Raw genomic sequence first — 13,772 nt, forward strand, 5'->3', positions numbered from 1 at the left:
CAGCGTAATATTGAAAGCATTGTTACTGCGACACTCTGCGTAATCGAATGTACATCTCAATAGGATATGAATCTCAAGAAGTGTATACATTCGGTATATTATCATGTTCCGGGGGACAAAACCCCTGATTTCATATGCATTCGATACTCTAAGTGCTTCCATTTCCCGAAATGGTATCTTCGTTGCAAAATTATTATTTTTTATCACATTTTTTTTTCCATTGAATTTAGTTAACGCAGTAAATAAAAAGAACAATAATTCACTGTGTTAAGTGGTTCACTCTGAATTTTGCAGGGGCTTAAATTAACGGCGTCTTACCGCTCAGGAATCCCCACAGGATAAACTGAATTTTATTACTGCAAGAACAATTTAAATAAAAATACGTTGCGTAAATCCGCCGGTGACCGATTTATAGTCTTTAAAGGTGTGTAGGTATTACTTTTAGGTACACTCAAATATTCAATACTCTTTTCGATAAATTCTCGTGATAATTTATGTTTAGTGAATTTTTAAAATTAGTTAAAAATTAAAAAAAAAAATCTTTAAGACTTTCAATTAAAAAAAAAAAAAAAAACTGAGGCTGGGATTCGAACCTCGTTTTTTCCGAGTGAAAGTTTAGCGGTCTTTGCACTTAGCTACGCCAAAAAATTGAGGTAGCTCCTTTTTGAACAATTTTTTTTTTTAAAAATTCTATAAAATCCCCTCTTTTTACTAGTGAGAAAATAAATTTAAAATTAAATCGCAGAGTCCTTCAAAAATTTAAATAAATTTATAGTCAAAAAAAAAATTTTTTTTTTTTAGTAAATTTTAATTTCTAACTTCACAACTTGTTTACATAAAAACAACTAAATTCTCTGGAATAATCTGTTTATTTTCCAGTATATTAATCTTGTTTTAACCTTTTAGCAAGTAATAAACAATAATAATGTATGTAAAACAGAGACCAGAGCTTAATAACTTTTAATTAAAAGCAAAAGTACTTGAATCTTATGGTAATTGGTGATAAATAGTTTAAGCCCCCAAGTAAACCGCTGGAATTATTTAAGTTGATACTCTTAACAGTAAGCGTTTGTTTTGAGAGTCAGCAAACCCGGGCTTTAAAGAGTCCCATAAAATCGGCTATTTTATTTATTCTCACCTTTCTCATATAAATATATGGCATAAGAGGAAAATCTATCGGATTTGATTCCACCCAGAAATTTAATAAAATCATCATTTATATTCACAAAAGTAACAGACTAAATCGTTTTAAAAATGAGATAAGAATAAGAAGATAATCTTGTTTTTTAGCGGAGCTTGGAGTCACGATTTTTCGGATAAGAATACAAGAGTTCTGGTGCTGGAGGTGAAACCAGTCGAGGGTTATAGAGCTGAGTTGAGGGTCGCACCCTCAACTGTCTCGTCTATTCCAGCAGCACCCCGTGACATTACGTTTATAGCTTGCTTATATATGTTATATATTATGTATTATGTATTATGTATTATGTATTAGATGTGTTTTATATAAGTGTGCGTTACTGCTCCGTCGGCACAACTAGACCAAGAAGAACCGGAGGGTGACCTACATATCCTTCATCCCTATATCTAAAGAACTCACAGCCGAGTCACGTAATTTGTCCGCGGCGATTTCTAATAAAATTCGTATGCGTACGTCACACCCCCTGCAAGATCTCCGGTTAATGCCGTAATACCCTAATGTCGCTATAAAACATTCTCAATGCCTAATTCTGACGTAGCGGATTAGAGATTTATTCTTTATTTCATGCACGTTAGTTTTTTTTTGTTCGATCTGAGTGATTTAGTGGTGATGAGGATTTTATTTAATTCTGGGTTGAATTAAAAAAATTTTTGTTGCATTAATAAATAATGACTTTTGTTAAATTGCACTGTACTTTCTTAAATATTGACGTTTTTAAAGATATAAGCTCATCCCGACGTTACACTCATCAAAAGCTTTCATTTGAGTACCCACATGCATTTTTCATATATTTTTCATATATACATATATATGATATATATAAATATATAAAATATATGAAAAATTGATGTGTGTATTCAAATGAAAGGTCTTGATGAGTGAAATATCGGGATGAGCTTATATCATCAAAAATGTCAATAATTAAGAAATTATATTGTGTTTTGGCAACTTATGATATTCTTAAAGATATAAGCTCATCATGATGTTATACTCATCGAGAGCTTTCATTTGAGTACCCGCATGCATTTTTGATATATTTTTCATATATTTATATATATAATATATATAAATATATAAAATATATGAAAAATTGATGTGGGTATTCAAATGAAAGGTCTTGATGAGTGTAACATCGGGATGAGCTTAGATCTTTAAAAATATCAATAGTTCACGAGATACAAGGTCATTTCTTAATTATGATAATTAATAATATAGATTAATTTATCATGAAAATAATTTTATTTTTTTTAAATTACAAAAAAAATTATTTTCTTTTAAAAGTGATTAAAATAAAATGGGAAGAATATCATCTAATAAGTAACACGATCGGAAGAAAATGGCTTCACCATTGGGTGAAGGTAAAGGCGAAAGGGGAGGCAAACCTTATCGGGAAAACGATACTCATCGGTAATTCTCCGGCGTATACTTTATTCTTAACTTGTGGTTGAGATCAAGCTTTCTATTCTTTCCAAGGATGCTTTCTTTCGAGACTTAAGTTCGACCGTAACGAACTGATTCTTTTTCTGAGATTGTTCGCTCGCTAACAAGCGCTCTAAACAACTTGGATCTTTTTTCACAGAAGTTACTTTTTTCAATGATTCTGGTAAGCTAGTGGTGAACCAAGAAGATTTATTAAATTGCATTTTTTATTCGCGAAGAAATTAGTTTAGTTATTAAAGAAGCCGCACATATATTTTTTTAATTTTTATTATAAATTCAATTTTAAATTACATTTGTTTCAAAATATCAATTTCAAAATTATTTACAAAATCAAGAAAAATTAATAAATTTTTTTAAAAAAAGAAATATTAATAATTTCTAAAATGAAATAAAAAAATTTTTTTTTCACCAAGCGGAATTTTTTAAATAAAATTTTAATAAAGGAAAAATTATAAAATTATACTTTCTAATATTTTAATAAAGTGACAATTCATTGAATTAAAAAGAAAATAATAAAAAGTAAAAAATAAAACCCGAGGGTATAAATTACCGGATAATAGTATTATCACAGTGGAAATAAAATAAGAATCGATTTTACGAAAACAAATCAATCCGGGACTATCAGATTACTTTGGAGATATATTAATCGAATAATAAAACGGTTTTATCGTGTCTGGTGGGTGTAAAAAAATTTTTCAATTTAACCCGAGGGTCATGAAGAGCCACGTCCTTTCGTCCTGCCGTAGCTCGGTTAAAGGTTCGAGCGGAGATGAGTTTTGCGGACGAATACTGCTGCAGAGGTTCAGCTGGCGAACATACGACAATGAAACTAAGCGTAACGCAAGTTGTAATGTGAGGACGAGAAAGCTTCCAGAAAGGGAGGAGATGGAGATAAAGATGAAAGGAAAAGAAGAGGGTTGGATTGAAATGGAAGCTTTGCAGAACCAGAAAAGGACGAAAGTGCCCAGAAAAGCCGCCTGGTGCCAAGGGATCCTCTCCCTTTCTGTTGATCCCCTTAGGAGTCGCCGGAAAGAGCGTCGAGGGTCGCCCTCAAGACAAGGACGACCCTGCAACTCGAAAGGAACGGAACGCGACGCGGCATCCCTACAAGCGACTACTTAAGTCAATGGAATTTATCAACCTTCTCGGAACGTCAAATAAGATTCAAATAAGACGGCTGACTGCTTGAAAATTAAAAAATTGCGTGATAAAGGTTTATTTTTTAATAATTGTCAATTTGTGCACTAAAACAAATTAATTTAAATTAAAAGAAAAATTCTTAAGCCGAGAAAATAATTTTTAAGTACGTTATTTGTATTATTTTTAATATGAAAATAAAATTATTTATTAAGTACATATATTTAAATTTTTGCTAACCGTTACCCGCCCGAATTATAAAAGGAAATTTATTAAATTTTATTATATATAAATAAAAAAAAAAAAAAAAAAATACTGAGGCCGAGATTCGAACTTCGTTTTTTCCGGGTGAGAGTTTAGTGGTTTTTGCACTTAGTCACGTTAAAAAATTGAGGTAGCTCTTTTTTGAAAAATTTTTTTCTCAAAAAATTCTACAAAATCCCCGCTTTTCACTAGTGAGCAAATGAATTTAAAATTTAATTGCAAAGTCCTTAAAAAATTTTAATAAATTTACAAATTTAAATATTGCAATTTTTTCCGACTTTTTTTTAATTTTTTTAATCATAATTAATTCTCCTTTATTATTTTCTTTATTTTTCCCTGCCGAAAATTTTCGTAAGCAAAAGAAGAAATTTCGTAAAAGTTATCTTAATATATACATATATTAAATATAAGATCTTTAGAATTCAAATCACGTTGAAAATCTACCCCCATAAAACGAGCCAAGGAAAAAAAATCAATATAAAAATAAAATATTTCTGAAGATTTAATTAATTCAGAGAAAAACGTGAAAGCTTTATGAATTCAAAACTAGTGTCTACGTTAATGTCTCTCTTCGCCAGTCGACATACCGACGTTTCAGTCACGGGGGAGTTTTCAAAGATTCTTCAGAGTCCTCTTTCCTAGCGTGCTGTATACTATATACTCCTAGAGAGCAAGAGCAAGAGGGCTGTAGTAAGATTCGTTTGCCCGAAGTTTGTTCTCGTCGAAATTCCCTGAAGCGCTATCTTCATATTTGATGCCTTCTCGTCCACTCCACTAATGCTTCTCGTTGGAAAGTTACCATCACCCTCCCGGCACCTTGAGGATAATACTATCGCAAAGGGACTATACTTGATCCACCATCTACCATCCACTAGCTTTCTTATACAAAGACTACCCAGGATTTCCTTCTATCCTAGTCGCGTTTCGGGTTCCACTTTGTACTATTCGAGAATTATATTGTGTTAAAAGATGTGCCAAAAATACACACAAATATAAGTATATATTTATATAAATTTTATGGAAGTTCTTATTTTGATTAGATAAATTTTCCGCAGGAATAAATTGAGAAAATAATAAAGGAGAATTAATTATTATTAAAAATATAAAAAAAGTCGAAAAATAAACTGCAATATTTAAATTTTCGAAGGACTTTGGAATTGAATTTTAAATTTATTTGTGAAAAGAGGGGAATTTTTAGAATTTTTTGAAAAAAAAATTTTTCAAAAAGGAGATACCTCAATTTTTTGGTGTTGCTAAGTGTAAAGATCGCTAAACTTTCACTCGGAAAGAACGGGGTTCGATTCTCGGCTTCAGAATTTTTTTTTTATTTATATATATATAATAAAATTATATAAAAATAAAATTTAGGCAGTTAATAAATATTTGTTAACAATTAATAAATACTTATTAACTATTGATAAATGAACTTTCCTTCCAAATAAATATTTATTGAATGTTAAAAAATATTTATTAAAATTTAATAAATTAAATAATTGTCTCCGAATAAATTAAATTAATAGTTAATAAATTCTTCAGTGTATAAACATCTATATGTTCCAAAAAACAACTATAGCTTCTAAAATATTAATCTTACAAAAATTTTCTCTAAACTCAAAAATTTATAAACTAATCCAACTTTCACTGGTAAACAATCTTTTTAAAAATCGCAAGCTGTTAAATTTTAATATTTTGTTTTTTCTTTCCAAAAAATCAAATTTTCCTTTAAGAAAAATTATTTACAGCGTCACAATTTTAATAAATATATTAAAAAAAAAAAAAAAGTATGAAAATTAAAATAAGTGATAGATATCCGCGTTAAGGCGAACATTATGTAACATAAAATTTTTCTCAAGTGCCTGGGACCGGTGAGCCGAGCAATGCTCATGAATTTCGTAGGAGCTATAAATCAGAGGTGTAAAAATTCATATTCCTCGGTGGCTCGGGACTGTAAGGTGCGCGTGAATGTGTCATGCAATCTACCGGTGCAACGTCGGCATAAATACGTGATACTGCTGCAGGATGAGCCATCTCATTTTTATAAATTTTCTGCCTTTTTATATTTATATTTGTCTTATTTCCTATATTAGATAAATAATAAATAATAAATGGAAGAAAAGCGGCCGCTTGAAACAGTGGACAGATGTCCGACCAAGATATATCGCTCGAGTTATAATTCTCAGCTTTGTCTCTTGACCACTGACAAACTCACGTCTCCACCGATCCAGATGCGCTCCAACATCTGTTTCTACTTCCTATTTAATTCCATCCCTGATAAACAGTTTAACCAACTACTGACTAGTCCAAAATAGTCTTCAACTGTTCGAACTGATATATGGAATTATTCTCCAGTTTTAATTGTCCGTAGAGCTTTATTCATTTTTTACTGACTGAAATTAAAGCGAAATTACACTTTTTCTAAAAATTTATAAAAATTTATTATTAAAAAGATAAATATTGATAAAAAAATAAGATATTTTTTTTGTAGAAAATTTAATGTGCTACAATAAAATTCCTTACCAATTATTCTTAAATATATCTTAAATGTTTTAGCCAATATTTGAGATCAAAGGTCAAAATTCAAAGTAATTATAATTCTATAGAAAAAAAAACGTACAAAGATTTTTTTTAAATTAAAACTCAAAATTCCGGGGTAAAAATTGGAGATTTTTTTTAAATTTTAAGAAACCTTCTTTGTAGAAAATTTAATTTTCTATCAAAAAGGTCATTATCAATTTTTCTGTCTTCAATTTTTTAGTCAAAATTTGATGTCAAAAATCAAAAGAAAGTAACTAGAAAAATAAGGATTTTTTTTTAAAACATTAAAATTCAAAATTTTGGGTTCAATATTGAAGATACAAAAGAATTATTTGTAAACTTTTTTTGTATAAAATTTAATAGTTAATAAATAAGGTTCTTATCAATTTTTCTGATTTTTCAGTCAAAATTTGAGGTCAAAATAATTAGGAGCTTAATGAAAAAAATATGATTATTCTCTAGTTTAAATTGTCAAACTTGACTCAATTTTGACAGACCGAGATCAAACAAAAAAACAGGCTTCATTATTTTACTGAACAACTCTTCAATCTTAAGAAATAAAATCTGAGAAAATCTACCAACAAATTTATCAATTTTTCACAGTGGTATAAAATAAAAATTAAATGACAATAAATGAATAATTGAAGACGGAATAAAAAGTGGCAATAAAACTTTACGAGGAACCTCAAAGGTTAACGGGAGAAATTTTATTTTCCTTATCTCAATACACAATTTTATTATTTTATTCAATTTTATTTTTCTCTTCCACATATAGAATATACTCTGCACAACATAAACCGGGGTGACTCACACGTGTCTCGTCTTTTAAGCATATTCCTCCCCAAGTTCTGGTTCTCGATCTCGCGAAAATATCAAATGGACACCCCACATCCTACATTTTATTACTAATATTTTATATTATATTATATAGCTTGCATTATTTCGCTTTTAATAAATCATCCGATTTTATTTTCTAGCAATTTTTTATAAATTTTCATTTTTTTTAATTTCTATTTAAATAAATTTCTCCAAAAATTGAAAAAAAATTAATAAATTAATTCTTTAACGTTTGCGCGTTTATAAATAAAGTCAATTAAAAATTAAATACCTTGAGCTTTGTTGATTTGAAAAGAATAATCTGAAGATTCGTGAGCCCTTGAGCAATAATTGATAGAGTGAAAATAGCTTGAGCATCAAAGCCTCGAAGAAGAAAAATGGAACAGAAGCACTGATGTTGGTTAGTTGTAGTCGCCGGTATTCTGCGTTACGTCAAAGTTAATGAAAAAAGGGAATAAAATAGAAATAAATAAATGGAGTAGCAATAGCAATAGCAGTAGAAATAAAAATAAATAAGACGGAAGAAAAAGAGCGTGGAGTTATACAGTACAGTTATAGAGTGGCTCGGTGGAGAAATAGATGAAAAAGAAATGAAATCCGACATCCGGAAAGGCGCTCGGCAGTATTGTCCTTAATTGGGTTCGTTCAGAGTTCCCGCGTTTTCGTGAAACGATTTTGATTGTTCCGCGAGGAGCTCTTTCCAAACTTTCTTTAAACTTTGTTTCGCCGTGTGTATCTCCACTTCCGGACAATCTATCGAGCTTATAACTTGCTCCAGTTATATATCTTATGTCCTCAAACTTGCCACATCAAAAAAAAGGTGTACATATACCTACATACAATAAAAATACTTTCAATTATATAAAATTATATTCAAAATAAAATTATTTTATAGTATTTGTCATAATTTAGATTAAAAATAAGTTTATCTTCTAAAATATTGAGTTTTTTTTATTAAATCATGAAAAATTATTTTTTTACTATTCAAAATCTTTCAATTATTGTAAGATTAGGCAATTATAGAAAGTTTTATCTTTAAAATCTTAAATTTTTCTATTAAATAATCATAATAATAATAATAAAAATTTATTTCAAAAATAGACTGGACTGCCTATTTAATAATTGAAACTATCAACATTGCAGTCACTAATGTGACTGCCGTGACTTGTGAACTCTAAAGGATTAAAATTTTGCTTTATCAAATAATGAATTTTGTTAAATTGCAAAGTACTTTCTTAAATATTGACGTAATTACTAATATAAGCTCATCCCGATGTTACACTCATCAAGAGCTTTCATTTGAGTACCCACATGCATTTTGATATATTTTTCATATATACATATAAATAATATATATATTTTAAAGATATGAGCTCATCCCGATGTTATACTCATCAAGAGCTTTCATTTGAGTACCCACATGCATTTTTGATATATTTTTGATATATATATATATAAATATATAAAATATATGAAAAATCGATGTGGGTACTCAAATGAAAGGTCTCGATGAGTGTAACATCGGGATGACCTTATATCATTAAAAATATCAATAATTAAAAAATTATATTTTATTTTCTCAAGTTATGATATTCTTAAAGATATAAGCTCATCCTGATGTTACTCTCATCAAGAGCTTTCATTTGAGTACCCACATGCATTTTTGATATATTTTTGATAAATACATATATATAAATATATAAATTATATGAAAAATCGATGTGGGTACTCAAATGAAAGATCTCGATGAGTGTAACATCGAGATGAGCTTATATCATTAAACATATCAATATTTCACAAGATTAAACGTCATTTTTATAATTAATCATTAAAAAAAAAAAAAAAAAACGAAATGATTAAATATAACATTGCAATTTTCTCCGTTCAAACGATTTACTTGAAATTACAAAATCCCAATTACCGAAAAAGCACTTGCTTATACGACAGTTGGCGATTGTCAGCCAGCATCAGCATCAATAGCAATGTAGCGAGCAATGAATCATGTTTGAGAGCTGGGACGACTCTTTTGGGTTTGATCCTCGTCAGAAAACCACTATTGAAAGTTTCCCGTTCCATCAATAGATAGCTCCGTCCGTCATATGTGAATACCATCCAGGACACACCGATCCCCGGAGACAGGAGTTTTTCGTCGGAAAAACGTGAGTATCCCGATTGAGAGTCTACTTTGCCGCACATGTTTTAGTTAACGGTTAAATGAACACCAGATATGATCCATCAAAAAATTCTTCCTTTGAACCTGGAAACACTATCAATACTATTATTATTATTATTATTATTATTATTATTATTATTAGTGATGGTGTTTTTTGTTATTATATTTAACATCCCTCGCAAGTAACGACCGATGGTTTAATTGCGTTTTGCTACAAGAGTCCAATCAGAATCATATGGTTGATAATCACAAGGCTGTGTGTGAGTTCAGTTTGTCCAGACATTCAAAGCGAATTCGAATCGATAAAACGAAGGGTGATACATTTTCGAGGGTACATTTTCGAGGATTCTGTAATTAGAAGGGTGTTTTATACTCACGATTCTATATTTTTAATTTATCTGTAATTATTATTATTATTATTATTTATTAAAGTGAGTATTTTAAAGAGCAATTTTAATCAAAATAAAGATAATTAGTTTAGAAAAAAAATTTTGAAGTTTAATTATCCATATTTCTTATTGTAAAATATTTTAAAAGTCAATTTTAGCAATAAATCTTTTCTAAAATTGAATTTACGGCTGAAATATATTATAAGATGTATGATAAAATTGATAAGGATATTTTTGAAAGAAAATTTAATTTTCTACAAAAAATATCTCATCATTTTTTTATTTTTAATATTTAACTCAAAATTTTGATTCAAAAAAACTTGTTATTTATTTAGTTTCTTTGAGTTTTTAACTTTGACCTCAAATTTTGATTAGAAGATTAAATATTAAAAAAAAAATAAATAGGGAATTTTTTGATAGAAAATTAAATTTCCTATATTAGAAAAAGTATCTTATCATTTTTTTGTATCTCCAATATTAAGCCCACACAAAAAAAAAATTTCTTGTGCCAATAAAATTTTAAGGAAAACAAAAGTTATTTTGGAAGCCCTGATTAAGACATCTAATTTGAAATAATTTAAAATGATTTAAATGCATCGGATCTGAATAATATATAGATATACAATTAACATGAAGGTAATTATTTCAAATCATCTTTCTGAATCAGGGACAAGAAGGAATTTTTTTGGCTCAAGAAATTTTGACTTCATTCAAGAAATTTCCAATCTTCCTTAATATTTTCTTGAGTCAAGAAAATTTACATTCCAGTGAAGAATTTTTTTTTTTCAGTGTGCAGAAATAAAGAATTTCATTAAAAAGTTCAATTTTTAATTAAATGAAATTTGTTTTCTATAATTTGGTAAAAATAAAAAAATTCTCATTGATAAATTTTTTACAAGAGTAATATATTCCTCCATAACTAGAACAAAAGTTTTCTGTTTGAAATTCACCTGTAAAACATTTATGTGAATTTGTATAAAATGACATTGAAAAATAGCTCGGCGGTTTATAACCTCGAAGTATATCTAGCGTGAGACTCTAGAATCTAGAGACACAACCACCCGGCGGTCAGTGACTAATGGCCGGGCACTTCAGTATTAGAGTTAAGTATCACATGTAAACTTCCATTGTTTTATTTTTCATTAATATAAATCTCTATAAATAGTAACTTGTTTTGCTGGAACGCTCCAGGAAATTATCTCGCTAAGAAATCTCCTGGAACAAACAGCCAACCTTTAAAAAACAATAAACCAAAAAGTTTTGTCGGTTTATTTTTTAATAAAATTACCCTCATTAATTAAAGTTTTATTTCCGGATCCAGAAATGCAACTTATAAAAGTGACAATGCCAAAAGTTAGCTCAGCAAAACCCGCATTAGGACGAATTTAAGCTAAAGCTGACGATGACAATATAAATATATTATTTATTTGTGGGAAGATATGATACAAGAGTAAAATAGATGTACCTTAGAAGTATTTCACTTGGACTGGGTGGATTTTTTCTCTGACATCACCCTCCCACTCTAACTTTCATTTCACGACGTGAGTAAAATGTGGGCGCATGATTTATGCATGCGAGCACTTTCTGCGCTAAGAGCTGAGTCGGAGTGTAACATAACACTCGGTGACTGATATACCACGTCTAGAGTAACGAAAATTTTATTATTATCAAAATTTTATGTCAATTTTTTCCAGCTAAGAAGGAGGAAGTTTAAAGCTTTTGTTTTAGAAAAAAAAATCCTTGGTTAAACATTAAAAAATTATATTTAACCTTTTTTTAATGCTCTATTAAAAAAGATCCTTATCAATTTTTCTGTACCTTCAATCCTTCAGTCAAAATTTGAGGTCAAGGGTCAAAAGTCATATTAAATAGAAGAATAACGTAAAAGGATCTTTTTAAAAATTTTGAAACTTAAAATTCTGGGTTAAAAATTGAAAATATAAATTTTTTTTTTTTTTGTAGGAAATTTAATGCTCTAGCAAAAGATCATTATCAAGTTTTACGTCAATATTTTAGTCAAAATTTGAGATCAAAGGTCGAAACTCAAGATAATTAAGAGAATAACCCAATGAACATTTTTTTGGAAAGTTAAAACTAAAAAATTTATAAGAAACCTTTTTTGTAGTAAATTTAATGTTCTACAAAAAAGGTTATAAAATTTTCCGTATCTTCAACTCTTTAGTTAAAATTTAAGGTCAAATGTTAAAAAAGTCAAAATAAGTAGTAGCATAATGCAAAAGTATCTTTTTTTAAATATTAAAATTAAAAAAATTAATGTTAATAATTAATTTTCTATTAACTGCAAATTTTTTCATTCCAAAAAAATTAGTTCCGTGATTTTTTAATCTTAAATAATCTTGTAAAAAACAAAAAAGCATCAATAAGCGTACTTTGACGCAAAATGGCGGCTGGGCTGCGCGCGCACCTGTAACACGTAATGGCGCCGCTGACGTCACAACTACCTTCTCTCTTGCATTAAAATTCCTTCTATTTACTATTTAATTTTTCTCTCTTTCAACAATAATAAAATTTTTTTTCTTTTTTATATAAAAACAGTGCACAGCCCTTTTCTCCATTAAACCAGGTGGATAAAAAGCCGAAAAAAGTAAAAACGTAAAAAACGTGATTGTTTGGAATAGAACAAAACAGAACACGGGAGATTGGGAGCTGAAATAGAAAAAAGAGGGGTAAATTGAACGTACGTAGTTGTTAAAGTACAAGTATCCGTATTTGATGTTTGTTCTCTTACTGTTGGCTACATACACACAAATAAATAAATATATATACAACATAGAAGCGTAGTCACCGGTTAGATGCACAAAAGTTGCCCGAGGCAAAGCCATTAGGCAGCGACAATGCACACCCTCTCCTCGAGTTTTATACGCGTATTTCCGCCATTACCCAGCATTCTATGTTGGAATAAATTCTTACCGTGGCATTAAAATTCTTTAAGGGCATTCTGAATACTTAACTCCGGTTTTTGCAATACTGTGCACTATTATACACATTTGGAGAGCCTCGAGGAGGGTAGGCGCGACATTGATATACACTTTTATTTTATTTGGACGCGAGCAATGAGTCTAGACGGCCTGCTCGATTAAAGAATGCTTTTGATGATTGTCGACAAGGTTTTAAGTAAGTTTCTGCCAATGATTTGCGAGGCTCGGGAATTAAATTGCACTGTGATCTTACGCGTTAAATCGCATCAATGATCGACTGTCTAATACCGGCTCCAGCCGTGCGGATATTTAGACGCACTGGAATGTAACGCGTTCTGCTCAAACGCTGGCAATTGAAATTGTTGGTACCAAGTCGATGAATGCGCGCTCGGGCGAGCTAAATTGGATTTTTTTTTCAAAATTTTGGGGATTGTTAAAGTAAACTATAAGCTTTTTAATTGAACGAATTCCGGGTAAATATTGGAGATATGGAAAAATTATAAGAAACTTTTGTAGGAAATATAATTCACTACACTGAAAGTCCTTACAAATTTTGTACCTCCAATCCTTTAGTCAAAATTTGAGGTCAAAGGTCAAAAGTCAAAGTAACTAAGAAAATAACGTAAAAAGATTTTTTATTTTTCTAATTAAAACTTCAAATTCTGAGGTAAATATTGGAGGTAAAGAAAATTTATAACAAATCGATTTTTTTTTATAGAAAATTTAATTTTCTATCAAAAAGTTTCTTTGAAATTTTTCTATATCTTTAATTCTTTTGTCAGAATTTGAGGTAAAAACTCAAAGAAATAAAATAAATAACTTAAAAGATTCTTTTGAAACAAAATTTAAATTTAAAGTTT

Source organism: Cotesia glomerata, linkage group LG9 (assembly GCF_020080835.1).
Source record: "Cotesia glomerata isolate CgM1 linkage group LG9, MPM_Cglom_v2.3, whole genome shotgun sequence".
In the NCBI taxonomy this organism is placed as follows: domain Eukaryota; kingdom Metazoa; phylum Arthropoda; class Insecta; order Hymenoptera; family Braconidae; genus Cotesia; species Cotesia glomerata.